The 14,677-nt window shown below is 38.5% G+C and overlaps 1 protein-coding gene across 2 annotated transcripts in view; it reads left to right on the top strand.

Annotated features, from left to right (window-relative positions):
• Window positions 1-14,677, top strand: part of LOC121894790 (SH3 and multiple ankyrin repeat domains protein 2-like) — a 253,666-nt gene that overhangs the window by 132,553 nt on the left and 106,436 nt on the right. The window lies entirely within an intron of this gene.

The raw sequence follows: 14,677 nt of genomic DNA, 5'->3' as shown, positions 1-14,677 counted from the left end.
AACCTAAACTGCTCTGTATTATAAAATAAATGAATAAATAAGATATGAAATAAACAGGCCTAATTACATGAATAAATGCAGACAAAATATATAAGCATACAATAGGGAAACCATCAAGTATGTGTATATTTTTTTACATTTAACTCATTATTATGAAATGTATGTCTGTAATGTACTGCCGTATTTCATGATGCCAATTTGTCCTCATTCAGACCAAAGCAACTGCCTTTGTCCTGTTTGACAGAAATCAGCTGAATTTCTTTTGTTTTATTTGCTCGTTTTCCATAAATATAAATTTCAGCAAGTTTAGGTTTACCCCAACACCTCACCCCTATACGAACGTAAAGCATTGATTCCCACTTCTGCAGTTAACATGGCGTATGTGGAAAAGCTGTTGATTAGCTTAAATGATTTGTAAGTTCAAAACTTTTGAAGCTGGTTTAACTCAGAAATGTACCAGATAAAGGTTTGGACAAACTTTCTCATTCAAGTTAAGTTGACTCAACTGAAGATAACGAGTTCAGTAAATTTAAGGTATCAAGTTGAATCAGCAGATGTTCAGTCACACTGATAATCATCAGTCAGATTTGCTTTCTGTCTATATTTTCTCAATATTTTTCAAGCAAAAATGCAAAACATTTTCCAGTTCAAGCTCCCCAAATGTCACAATTTACTGCTCTTGAATATCTGAAGGCTTTTGACTGTTAGTCTGACAAAACAAGCTAACTGAAGACGTCACAGTGACCTCTAACAAATTATGTACATTTCGTGGCCTAAATTATTAATAGAATAAAGAGGAAAATGCAGCAGATTAATAGATTGTTAGTTGTACGAATGCAAACTTGTCCAATGTCTACCTTTTATATAATTACTAGTGATAAATAAAATCAAAAATCAATTCAAAAGAAGACATTTGGATCATAAATGGTCGTGTTGAGGAATCGGTTCTTGATCTATTGAGGATGTCGGGGAAACCTGAGACAAAGAAAAGTTTGGGAATCATTGGTGCACTTCATGAAAGCCTGGTAACTGAAATGTTTTCCAACTTGTCATGAGCTGGAAAAAATATGTTTTTTTTGGTTGTTTGTTTGTTTTTTGATGCATCTTGATGTTTTTTTTGAGTCAGAGGTTGGAGGATTCTCTCCAACCTCTGCTGAAAAGCTGGAGTTATGAGGTTTAAATAAATAAATAAATGTTTGTTATGTTTCCTGCAGTGTTGAACCTCATGTTGAGCCTTGATCTTTTCTATATGTGGCTCCTAATGTCAGTGATTATTGCAGCCTGGTCAGTCAGACTTTCCCGCTTGACGCAGCTGTGATATGGAAACAGTTGAATCCGTCACGTTCTGCGTCTGGGAGATGAACTGTGCGCTAAACACTGGAGGGATAATCAGTTAATCAGGAAAACATTTGGGATTTCCATTCGCACACATTCATACATCGTCAGGCTCTCTTCCTCTCTTGTTTTGATTCTGCAACAGTTGAAATGTTTTGGAGGGGGGGGTTGGCGGGGGGTTTGGCTCGTTTTCCCTCCACCTCCTGAACTCTCAAGCAGGCTTTGATTTGTTTTGGCAGGAGACGCTGCGACTGAGGCCGGTCCAAGCTCTTCTTACTGTATGTGGCTCCAGTCTGCAATACTGTCAGCGTGGAACAGATTCCTCTGGCAGATAGTGAGGCAGCGTCCATATAAACACAATGTGTGCACACATAGGGGCTTTATCAAAGGCTAAAGATTTCTAGTAGGTCATTAATTAAACAAAAATCCACCTTATATCAAGCAAAATCTTCTCAAAATGTAAAATGTGCTGCTTTTTCTGTTTTATATCATTGTAAACAGAAAGCCTTCCTGGTTTCGGACTGTTGGCTTGACAAAACAAGCAACTTTAGGGCATCAGCTTGAAAATCTTGAAAGTCATTTTTCACTATTTCCTGATCAATTAATCAAAAAAAATAATCAACAGGATAAAAGATAATGAAAAGGATTGTGTGCATTTGTGAACTAACTGTGTAACTTCTCATTAAAAAGTGATACAAAGCAGAAACAACAGCCCTAAAGCAACATAAGTCACACTGAGAGTCATTGATCTTCTACAGCGATTAAGCGGTTTCATACAGGATGTATTTATGCATGAATAAATGATGGCTACACGCTAATTTATTCATCACTGTTGAAATGTTCATCTTCCTTAAACAAGCATCTCTTCTGTGATGTGTGTTTTATACACACTCTCTCAAATCCCTGCTATATTTGGCTGATTGTGCCGGCAGTGACTGCAGGAAGAAGGACCAGCAGACGCTCACATCAACATCCTGTCAGCGAGGAAGGAAAACTTACACTGATGCAGATTTATTTTCATTTTTTTCATCCATATGATCACAATTTTTCAAATCTGTCTCAGAACAATAGTAAGCCCATATGAACATTGAAATAGGATTTGTTTTTCTTGCTGTAATCATTCCTTCTGTTCATACTGACCATTAGAAGATCCCTTCATAATGACCTTACAATGGAAGTGATGGAGGACAAAATCCACAGTCCTCCTTCTGTGCAAAAATGTATTTAAAAGTTTATCTGAAGCTAATATGAAGCTTCAGCGTCCAAATGAGTCAAATCAAGTAGATATCTTTCAACGTTACAGTCTTTTTAGTGCCAAAGTCCCTCTTTTTGTTACTATACTTCCACCTGCAGCTCAACAGGGAAACACTGTCCGAGGAAACACAAAGAGGGAATTTGATGCTAAAAAGACTGTAAATGTGTCAGATATCCACTTGATATGACTAACTCAGACTGCTGAAGCCTCCATCACTTCCACTGAAAACACATTTGAAGGAGATCTTTTAATATCTAGTATGAACAGGAGGAATGAGAACCGTCCTTTAAGTTGCTACAACACGTCACCTGCAGTATGAAGCTTTTTATCGTCGTGCAGGGAGCACGAGGTGGAAATTGCCACACTGTCCAGCCCTGAGGGGAGCGTTCATTTAATGGATGGCAAACATCTAAGCTACTCGTTAGTATTGTTCTGTGATATAATTAGATCCAACTAGTTCACGTGGAGCAGTGTGAGTTGCATTCACTGATAAACATGGTTCAGTAGAAACAGAGAATTACCTGCTATCTGGAGTGTGTGTGTGCCACATCCAGTATGTTCTTTCACAGATGGATGTTACCTACAAATAATGATGAGTGGCTTTATATTTGTCTTAGTGCATAGTTGTCAGAATTTACTTGTCTATGTTAAACATGGCCAAAGCCTGAGGTAAAACAGCCTGTTTCAGACAGAGGCTGAACTGAGGGGCTGCATAAGGGGTCATTATAAGATAAATAAGGAGTTTTTAACTGTAAATCATGCAAAGATATTCCAGTAGAGCCACTGAATAAAAAATAAAGACCTGGAACTGTGCATACATACATCATTTTTAGAGTGTGCTTCACATATTGTGGCAACAGTTTGGGGGAACGTCCTTTCCTGTGTCAGCAAGACAACGTCCCCGTGCACAAAGTCAGCTCCGTAGATAAATGGTTTCCCCAGTTTGGTATCGAAGAACTTGACTGTCCTGCACAGTGCCCCGACCTCGACCCCATCCAACACCTTGGGGATGAACCGGGACGCGAGCCAGGCCTTGTCAGAACTCAGCGGCTGACCTCACTAATGCTCTTGTGGCTGAATGGGAGCAAATCCCTGAAGCCAGGTTCCAAAATCTTGTGGAGATTCTTCCCAGAGGAGGAGGAGGAGGCTGTTATAGCAGCAGATTAATGAGCATGGTGTTGGAATCACATTTTCGACTATAACATATGGGTCGAATGCATGTTGCTGCAGAGAGGAGGATGTTGTCCTCTCCATCATGGACGTCTCCCACCGTCCACGCAGTGTTCTGGTCAGACGGAGACTCAGAATGACGAAATGCTCCACTGAACGCCACAGGAGCTCCTTCCTTCCTGTAGTTGTTCAGATACACAACTCCTCCTCTTTCTGCTGAAGCTGAACAATTATTTACAATATCCATAATCTACAGCCGCTACTGCTAACTTACATTTAAATTACTGTAAATCATTTACTTCTGCACAACTCCATCAGTACTCTGCTGTTGACCCACATTATACAGTTTACCTCTTCACATTATGGTTAATTTACTGTTAAATTACTGTTAAACTACTCTGCACATTTCTATTTCTGCAATTTTGTCCATACTGCTTCACACATTACTTTTTGCACATTTGCATTTGTGCATTTTTCTATTCACTTACTGTGTATTTATTATTATTATTATTTTATTTAATAGTAGTTTACACCTTTTTACTTCCTCTTTCCTAACTGCGTGTTGAGCAATGAAGCAATTGTAACAAAGCAATTTCCCTGTTCGGGATCAATAAAGCTTTTCTGATTCTGAATGTTGGGGTGTCCACATACTTTTGGCCATGTAGTGTGTTTCCCTTAAAGTGTGAATTCAGTACAAACCTGTAATTGCAGAGTTTCTTTGATTTCAAAATTAATTATTTTTAACAAAAGAAAAAAAATATATGAATTTTATTTTGAAAATCCTAAAAAGCTGGAAATGAAATGTATTTTTTTCTTGTATTTCATGTCTCAGCTAGTTTGGATGAAAGGCGGTAGAACAGTATGGACATAAACGTGAAAAGAAATCTGCTCTCATCACTGAATTATTGCATAGTTTATGACAACATATGTTTTGCATGTAGCCATCTGGTACGTTGCTCTTTAGCGGGGTCAGTTCTTGGATGAATTTGTATCAGTGTGTCAACACGCTTTGAAGTTAGAGCGGAAAGGAAAAAGAATGGAGTGAGAGATAGAGATGCGGTTTTTAACAAGCCTTCATTAGCCGGGGACAATGTGTAAGCAGATGGCTTCACACGACTGCAGAGCATGAAATCAAACAAAGTGGAAGCATGACAAGTACTGAGGGAGTCATATGGATGTACATTACATCATACAACAGGCAGGTGTGCACGCGGGTGTGTAAGCGTCGCTTTAATGATGTATGAAGCCATCCCCCCTCCGAGTTGCTTAGCAACACCAAGGATTTGTTTCTCAAAGAAGGTGCTCACCAGTCCATCGTTCGTTCACAATCTTTTTTTTTTTTTTTTCTCTTCATCCTCATACTCCCAACAACAACGGACTGATATCAAATCCTGGATGTGTGGTGACTTTGTGAAAAGCAAACTAGAATTAATCCAAAATTTCCATCATCAGCTGTTAATCCATTCGGCTCGGCTTCGTTCTCAGAGCGCGTGTTTTCGTTATCTTCCTCTGTGCAGCTTCACTTCCTCGAGTGGAAACCGACCACTCATCGAAATGATGCTGCTTGTTTCAAAGAACTGGACTCACTGGTTCAATTCAGCATGAATTATAGAAAACTTCTTAATTTAATACATTTTTTTAAAATGTGTTATCACATTATAACAGGTCTTATAACACATATGTGAACGTATACTTGCAGACACTACTAGACTACTGTTCATCTAATTCAGTAATGTTTTTCCTGATGTTTTTCTTCACTTCACGTCTTTCTACCACTCAGGGTGTCATGTCCGTTGTTTTTTTATTTTTTTTTTAATTTTATTTATTAGTTTGGATCTCCATTAGCTTCCACAATGTGGTTGCTAGTCTTCCTGAGTCCACCATTAAATTAATTACAATAAATCAAAAATCAACATTATCAAATACAAGAGGAAAAAGTCAAATTCAAATAATAACGTCAGTAAGTGTTTTCAATAATTAGGCAGAAAAACAACAACCAAAGAAAAGTCAGAACAGAACAGAAATGTGATGTTTTGTTCCAGCTGACTTCATGCTGAAATAACAACAGACAGAAGATTTTAATTGACATTTACATTAATATGAAAAGAACAACGCAGATCTCATCTAACAGCTCAGTTTTATGAAATCTGAAGTTTCTTTAAACACGTCTCAGAGGCGTTACATCAAATGACTGAGCAGCACCCGAGGTTTGATATAAATGTTGTGTGAATATCCTAATTTAGACTCAATTTAAGAACCTTTATTAATATTTTACTTCTGACATGTATCAGCTCATTCAAGCTCGTCAAAATCTTAATTACAAACATGTTTCCATTTTTTTAATTTGTCCTCATTATTAGATGATACCGATGTTTCATAGTTAACTTTTAAACCCTTATAAGGTGTTTAATTGTGTAAATAGTTGATCTGGAAACTGAGAAGCATCAGATATGAAGCAGATGACTGATTTCTAATAATTCCAGATCTAAAGTACAAAGTTCTCCTGTAAACATGTGTCCATCTCTCCTGAAAAACCAAGATTAACTTCTCATTTAAACTGGGATTTTCCTTTTGTGTGTTTAATTTCTTTTTTTGGCTCATTAGACATAATGTGACACTATAGTTTAATTAATCCATATGCTTCTTATCATTATCTTATCTCTCTAAACACAAGTAAACTGGTTATTTTCTCTTCAGTTACTTTCATCTCACATGAATGTTTATCATGTTTTCAGATGTTGAGTTTATTAAATGTTTGAATCTCTTATAGAATCTATAAATCTTAATTTTTACTGTATGAACTTTCTTTCTTTTTAGGTTTTATGAAACCAGTTTTCTTTAAGGTTTTAACCAGTAAAACAACGTTCTCTTTCCGTCTCTGTACTGTATATTCAGGCATATTTCTGCTCTCCTTTCTATTTCTGAACTTGGTGTACATGAATTTATATTCGCCTTTGATTTGCATTCCATATTTATTTCCATGTGTTTGTTTTGAAGAAGAGATGTTTTTATAGTGTGTACGTGTCTCTTGGGGTTTTTTCAATCTGCACCGTCAGTTGTTATTTTCTCTGTTCTTTTCATGTTTTATTAATATTATATATGAGCAAATGAACTAAACACCTGAGGCTCCGACTGTAAATGAGATTCACACGACTGAATATTATTTCATCATCTTAACGGGACAATCTTTGATAATCAGTCTGTTAATGGAGAAGCTGGTAAACGATGGGAAAAGACCAGTATCATTTCTGTTATTTATTGTTCTTCTAAATAGCATTTCTGCAGTGGACAGATACGATGTTGGTGTTAATGACCAGCATCTGATATTGTTCTTCTTCTTTGAGCTGAACTTTCACATTTGAAACTCGCACCTCTCGTCTGTTACAGACTCTGTTCACTAAATGTGTGAGTCTGTCTGACGCTGCAAATAACAGTTATTCTGTTGAAAACCTTCGATCCAACATTCAATCTGTCCTGCTGTTTATCAGACAATCGGTTGACTGTCAGATGAAGGAGAAGCCCGAAAAAAATGAAAAACCAAAGTGGCTACTGGCTAAAACCACGAGCTCATCACTCGTTAATTGGATCTGCAAGGTTTTGCAAGTAATTCTTTCTACTTTTCAGTGTGTTGTGCAAGATCCTTGTTGACCCTGAGGTTAACTGACATTAAATGTTTTAGATCGCTGAAGAACAACATCATTTATTTTCCGTCCTAAATTTGAACGGCGTGATCTTCCATATTCAGGCTGTTCGTAAATATATGCAATGTACTGTAAAACTGCTGTATTTTATCAAGCAGTTATCACATTAAACCATCAAGATCTTCCAAATAGGTGTTCAGTTGGGTTGAGATGTGTCCAAAAGCAACTGGTTCAGTCCAGTTCTAACTGGTACAGTAGTCTGGTACAGTCCCAGTAGCCTTTGACTCAAATCTTTTTGGATATACTACGACCTGGATGACTGAGACACTTCACAGATGGGTTGTCGTGGTGACTGTGAAGGTGACAGCGTACAGTATGATTCACATCATTTTCACACTCATCAAGCCCTTCAGTGAGCCATGATGTTCTGCATGGAAACATCTGCATTTGTTATGTTTCTTCCATCATTTATCCAGGTTTTTCCTTTAACGTGTCATCTTTCTCTATTAATATTGTTGTTAGAGCCTGACTGATATAATGAAAGGCAGATGTCACCTATTACATATATCACTGTGTGTGTTTGCAGATTTGCAAAACAACAAGCAGGAAATGTGTTTGAGGTCACACTGAGGAAGGTTTGCTCCTGCGTGGTTTGTTCAGCAAGTTTATTCAACTTTGAAATATCTTTGTCACATCTTTAATAACTACACACTGAGCTCATACACTGTGAAACATCTGCACTGTTGTATTCATTTGAAACCGGTCTGTTCATTAGATTTTACCTCAACTACAACAACAAACACAACTTTTCTACCTCCATGCTTCTCCTACTGCTGCTCCCACGTTTATACTGTTACAGTCACTACAAGGACTTCTGCTTGGACTATATTACTACTGTGCAGTTGTGCAGTTGTGCAGTGCTGACTCTCCCTCATCAGAGAGAGAAAGACAAGGAGAGAGGGAGGTGTGTAAGGGGCGGGCTTAATTCGTGTGTGTGTGTGTGTGTGAATTAACGGAGGGGGTCGTGCTGGCTTACCAGGGAGGCGGCGGTAGTGGAAGGTGTGAGCGGGATCATGTGCGCTGCGCGCGGCTGCCCCTCTCCGCCTAGTCGCTGTCCATGGTGCTGAAAGGGAAACTCGGGGGTCTAAAAAGTCCTGTGATGCGCGCGAACCGTGACGCCAAGTCGGAGTAGCAAAGGAGTGAAAATGAAGTCGATCATTAATGCCTTAAAAAAGGAAGGTAAGAAGCCTGCTCACTCTTTGTTTGTACTTCCCGGGTGTTTAGAGCTCGTTGAATACCTCCACTCTCTCTCAACCTGAGGTGGATGCGGAGCAATTTTCAATCGCATCATTGAGAAAAGTAAACATGCATCACTTATCTCGCTGTTTAAAAGTGCTTAGCATCGTTTGAGGTATTTTTATCGTGGTAGTTAGGACGGAGGTAGGTCGGCGCGTATTTAGGTTACAAGAATAATCCGCGAGTTGTGTCTTTTTCTTTTTTCTTTTTTTTTTTTGTTCGGGCGAAAGAAAAGGAGGCAGCGCAGGCATTGGACTAGTTTTTAGGTCACAGAGAACGAAGAAAAAGTGGGACTCCAAGGTGGAGGAGAAAACACCCCCCAGGCATGAACTACGTGCCGTTTCCTTCAGCCAAACCCAAACAGAACCTAACCAGCCCATCCATCTGCCCGTGTGTGAAACCATGTTTGTGGTTTTGACGCTTTGATTCATCCGCTGCTATTTTCTCAATGAAGACGGAGAGTCGCAGGCAGGGCTACAGGCGAGGAGATGCTGCCAAAAACCTGGATTCTGTAGGACTGAACAGAGTTGACAGCTTTTCAGTTACACTAATACATCCGATGTTATTTTTATTATTATAGTCATGTCTTCATAAAGAAACACTCATCGGCAGTAATGGTTGGATGTATTGATAAAAATAGAGATGTTGGAGTGTATTTGATGTACTGAACAGCTCAGTGAATGAGTGAAATGTATTGCATTGTATGTGCACAGGTTGCAAGTTTGTACCAAGGTCCAGCAAATATCCAAATATGAGATTAATGATGATGATGATGTCAATGAAGCCTCTAGTGGCAGAATTTAAGATCTAGTTCGTAAAGACAATTTTTATAAGAAGATGTTTAATAATTTCAGTTTTGTTTGTCTTGGCAATAAATGAACATATTCTATTCTGTTCTGGAAAAACTGACTGGTATTCCAACAGATTTAAATGTCTGTAGTAACAGATTTGTACCTGTAATGTCTGTAGTGTTACAGAACTTACTCAGATCAGCTTTGTATGCTGGAAACTGGAAAGATCCAAACCAGTGAGTGAAAGGTTTCACCCCAGATGACAAAAACCTGAACGTGACAAAACCTGTGCATGCAGTTGAGTCACTTTTTAAAATTAATGATATTATAATTCACATGAGAACTTGTTCAAGTTCACATTTTCACAGTAAACGTGAAACAAAATCTGAATCATTTCCACAGAAACACTACGAAAAAACTATAAATGGTGAGGAGTAAATAGAGATTGTGAGAACTTATGAATCATCTCCATTTTGCGTCACCGCTGACAGTGTAGTGTCACATAACTGTATTTTCCCCATCTGTCATCTCGAAGCATTGCGTTGTGGGGTTTTTATAAAATGTGAGCAACTCGTTTGGGATGTTTTTCGTTCCATTCTGAGAATTCTGTTGGAGACTAAATAAAGGACATAAATTGCACATTTAGAATTCAGAAACTGAGGTAAAAAGGTAGCAATTTTGGAAACAGCCCAATTAATCCAGAAGGAAACAGACTCAAGAACATTTCACCTCCATCCAAAACACATTAGAACAACTATATGAGAGCACAGAAGATGAAAAGGCAACAGTATAGAGAATTTAACGTCTCTGGCTGTTATAAAAACAAGATAGTGTGAAGAATTTCATTTATAGTGACTTTAAATTCATTTCTTGCACTGCAATGTAACTTTTATTTCTTATTTGTCTTATTATATTTTAGCTTATTTTTATTTCCTCTTCTCTTAACTCTGTAATAACTATTTTAATTGTATTTAAATGTCCATTTATAATGTGTTTCTTTTACACTTTGTCTTAATGTTTTTAATGTTTTATGTAAAGCACCTCTAAACATGTAGTCTTAGTGAAGGTCTTCTTGAGTCAGGAACTTTGCAACTGTAATATTAATATTAGTATTTACTAATTGTTTTTTCAAAAAATAAAACCTGTAGGCTTAATTCAAAATAAGCCAGTGTAGAACGACACTTACTGGTTGTTTCACCTTAATGGCCACTTGAGTATGGCAGTAGCTAATTTCACTTAAGTAGCTATAATGAATATTTTTATAATAATGTCTGATCTGTCAGTGTTTAATATGTTGGTCGTGGCTCGTAGTGATGAACCTACAGAGAATTATCAGCGACTCTGCAGCTCCTCTCGGTTTTACGGAGCTTTATAGTGAGTTTCAGCTCATTGTTTATCTGTCCGGCTGCAACTTTACTGTTTTGGTTCACTCTCAGCGCTCTCATAGCGTCGTTTTCGGCCGCAGCAGGCAGCTGTTTTCATAGAAAAGCTGTAAAAAGCCACTGTACACTACCTGCTCAGCACCAAACGGCAAACAGACACAGTTAGCTGTAGACTAGCTGGTGAACATAGTGGAGCATTTAGCAGCTAAAGAGCCAGATATTTCACTCAGGAGTTGGTAGAGAGTAAAAAACAGAGCTAAAAGAGAGTGAATATTGGACTTATATTCACCAGGTGGACAGAAACACGACTCCAAATGAATGATAATGTTGCTCCGTAACTGCTGGATGTGGAAATAAACAACTGTTTGCTAACAAGTTCAACATATCAACTTAATAAGCTGATGATATGTGAGTTCTGTGTTTACTACTTGTTTCTGCTGAAACAACTGGCCAAAATCTGTTATTGCAGGTTTAAATTGAATAGAGTCATCTTAATTTAAATATTAAATCCTCTGCTAGTGGATGTATGCAACGTCATCCAACCTGATCTGATGTCCCTATTGGCATGACGACATTGTTTGTCTGCCCTTTAAAACTCGCTTGACTGTTACTAAATTAATTAATGAGCATTTTCTGAAAGGTTAAGATGGTTGTCAGTGTTCAGAGACAGGAAGCAAACTGTAGTCATGAGTGTCAGAGTTGGACGCTCCCTCCCTGCAGAGCAAACAGCAAACAGCAATATCCTGTAAATGAGAGAACAGTTATTATTTTATAATCCAGTTGATTAGTTTTTAATGCAGAGCTGCAGCTCAGCTGAAGTTCATCTCTCTCTGATGAAGTCGTCTCTCCTCCAGCTCTCTCTAGAGTTCCATGTTGCCGTCATCACTCCATCCAACATCCCTTCCAAGTTTAGAGTTCTTTCCTCCGTTTCTTTCTCTTTTTCATGTGCACTGCAGTGTAAATTAGTGACGGAAAGTCTTTCTGATGAATGATTATCTTCTTGTAAGATATTGACAGTTGCCAGGTGATGTGACTCTAATCATAGCTTACCTGTCTCTCCGTGTGTTGTCTTCGTATCTACTCAGTCATTCAGTATGTGATACTTCCTGGCAGTAGATCTGTGTATGTCGGTGGAAATAGTCGTTATTTGTGGGTTTTAGTTATCTTAATGTCTAGTCCTAAAATGTAAACTTGAGTTGTTTTAAGTGTTTGATCAAATAACCATCGCTGTCATTTTCTAATGAGTGCAGTCTTGAGGAAATAAAGAATGATTGATTTATTGTGCACAGTACTCAGTTTGTGGATTTGTCCATCAATCTATTACATCTGTGTGGTTGTCTGGACCGGTGGTGGATGCATGTTTTAGTTGACTGGTTAAATTTTGTTGAAGCGCACAAAACCAAGCAGGTTTGGGTTGATATGAGATTTTCTTTCCAAAGTTTTGGATATTTGACGATACATCTCAGCATGCGGAGCTGCTCTGATCATTTCTGCAGAACGGAACAAACTGAATCTCTGAACCTTCACGTTCACAAGCTCTGAAGTGAAAGTCTTGTCTTTCATTTTCTCTTTATTTAACTGAAACTATTGAGTTCCTTCCATGCTATTGTGTGTGAGATGCATTAATTATCATGACTGTGGAGGCTAAATTCAAATCATCAAATGTAGATTTTCTTTTAAAAAGTCAATAAAACAAAATCTGATGAATCCTACATAGATGTCACTTTAAGTTATTGTCTGTTTGGAACCTTTTTGATTATTTCTGATTTTCTTTTTGTTTCAATCTTGACAATTTTTTTTATTTCTCTACATTTTCAGTCATTTCTGTTATTTTCCTAGCTCTATATTTGGCTTGTTTAGCCTTTTCTTGTTTTGCTGATCAATCTGATTTTAAATTGCTGTTAGTTTTATTGTTGTGTGTGTTGTATGGACCCCCAGGGAGACTATAGTGACCACTTATTGGAAGCTAATGGGTCTCCAAGTAAAGAATGAAGAGACAAACAGCATTGGAGCTGCGTTCCTGTAACAGCTGAGTGTATTAGCATAATGTCATCATTTATCTTGGCTTGGAGTGCTTGCAGACTTGCTGACCTCTGACATGCGTTCTCTGTTTCAAGAGCATTTAATTATATAGATTCCACTGATTGCTTTTCTAACTGTTACATAAGATGTTCTGATTGTTTTGACTCCCCAACCCCTCCCCCCATTTTTACTTCATAATTAATTTGCTTGAGGCCATTGTGTGCATGAGATTCAGAGAAAGAGGGAGCGAGTCGATGCATTTGTGTTTATGTTTAAGGGAAGTTCAAACCTGCCCCCGCCAGCCAGCTCGGAGTAAGATAGCCCGGTCACTCCTAAATGTGCTAGCTCATTAGATGTTAGCACCTCTTCCTCTTCATCAACACGTCTGTTGTAGACACCGAGAGAGAGAGAGAGAGAGAGAGAGAGAGGTCTGAGATTTCTGGGAAAGTGATAATGACTCAGTGAATCCCGCTTCAGATATTCAGACTGCCAGGAAACTGCAACCACAGGCTAACAGGCGACAACGCTAGCCCGCTATGATTGTATTAATCAGCTCCTAATCAGGAGATGCTTATTGGAATGGCTGCAGGCCCTGTTCTGCTTCTGCTCTCCTTGCACTGCTGTAATTCGCAAGGAGATGGCTGGTGATGGCAGTTGTAGGCTCGTCATCTCACAGTGTAATGGAGGAGTGTATCCATGGGGAAATCAAGGCCAACCTCCATTACTGGTTCAGTCCAACGGTATAGCGCAGGCAGCAGCGGGGGCCAGTGGAACTCAGCTCCTGCTCACCGTAATCCTGATAATCATGCTAATGATGGTCAGAGAGCAGCGTGGAGCCATGGCCAATCACCAATCGCAATTCAATACTTGTGTGTGTGTGTGTGTGTGTGTGTCGTTGAGTTGCTGTAAGTGTTTAGGAGAGGCGTTTATTTCCTATATTGTTTTTTTTTAGCTGTCTTGTATTGGCGTGTGGCCCAAAGTCAGAGAGAGTTATTAGATTTTGATGGATTGATCAAGAAGAAAATGACAGGACATGTACAATAATGGCAGAACAGGCGGTCAATAGATGGATGGATGGATGGATAGAGAGACAGACGTGTGTGTGTGTGTGTGTGTGTGTGTGTTCATACAGTCTTCTGGCAAATCTGACGTCACTGAGAGGAAAAAATAGCACATCAAAATGAAAAGGTAAGCTATTTATACTTCTTCTCCATCTTCTCCCCTGTGGTGTACGAATGCTGATGTGCACTTTGTTTCCAGCACAGTGCGCTGATGGTTTGAGGTGGTTTATACTGGATGCAAAAGGGGTAAAGTCTTCAGATACCTTTGATGGTAGTTTGGCATCAGATTTTCGCAACACCACAACACTAGATGGATGTGTTATATGTGATCAGGGTTAGCTTTCTCTTCTTCTTCTATATTTCTTTATTTAAGTTCCCCATAGTGTTTATATTCTGTCATTCACTTTGTGGGCTACACACTCATCGAACCGGTGTTACATCAAGGTAACTTACCAACCACAGCTGTGCAATCACAGTTTTTACATTCTTTCATTCCTTGTAATAGAGAGTAGGGATGTGCAGAGAGTCCAGTATTTGTATCTGTATTTGTTGAGGCAGCAAAATTATTTGTATCTGTATTCGAATAAAAGTGGACAGAAGCTAAAAAATCATGTTTTTGTATTTATTACGCTTTTAATTTTAGAAAATTAAAGTGTTACAATAAGTGTTCATGAATAAACTACCTTACGAAGGAGGTCCCCACACCGGGTCTTGAACTGGAGTC

Source organism: Thunnus maccoyii, chromosome 1, assembly GCF_910596095.1.
Source record: "Thunnus maccoyii chromosome 1, fThuMac1.1, whole genome shotgun sequence".
Taxonomy (NCBI): domain Eukaryota; kingdom Metazoa; phylum Chordata; class Actinopteri; order Scombriformes; family Scombridae; genus Thunnus; species Thunnus maccoyii.
The sequence above is the reverse complement of the archived record's forward strand: the minus strand, read 5'-3'. Positions and strand labels throughout refer to the sequence as shown.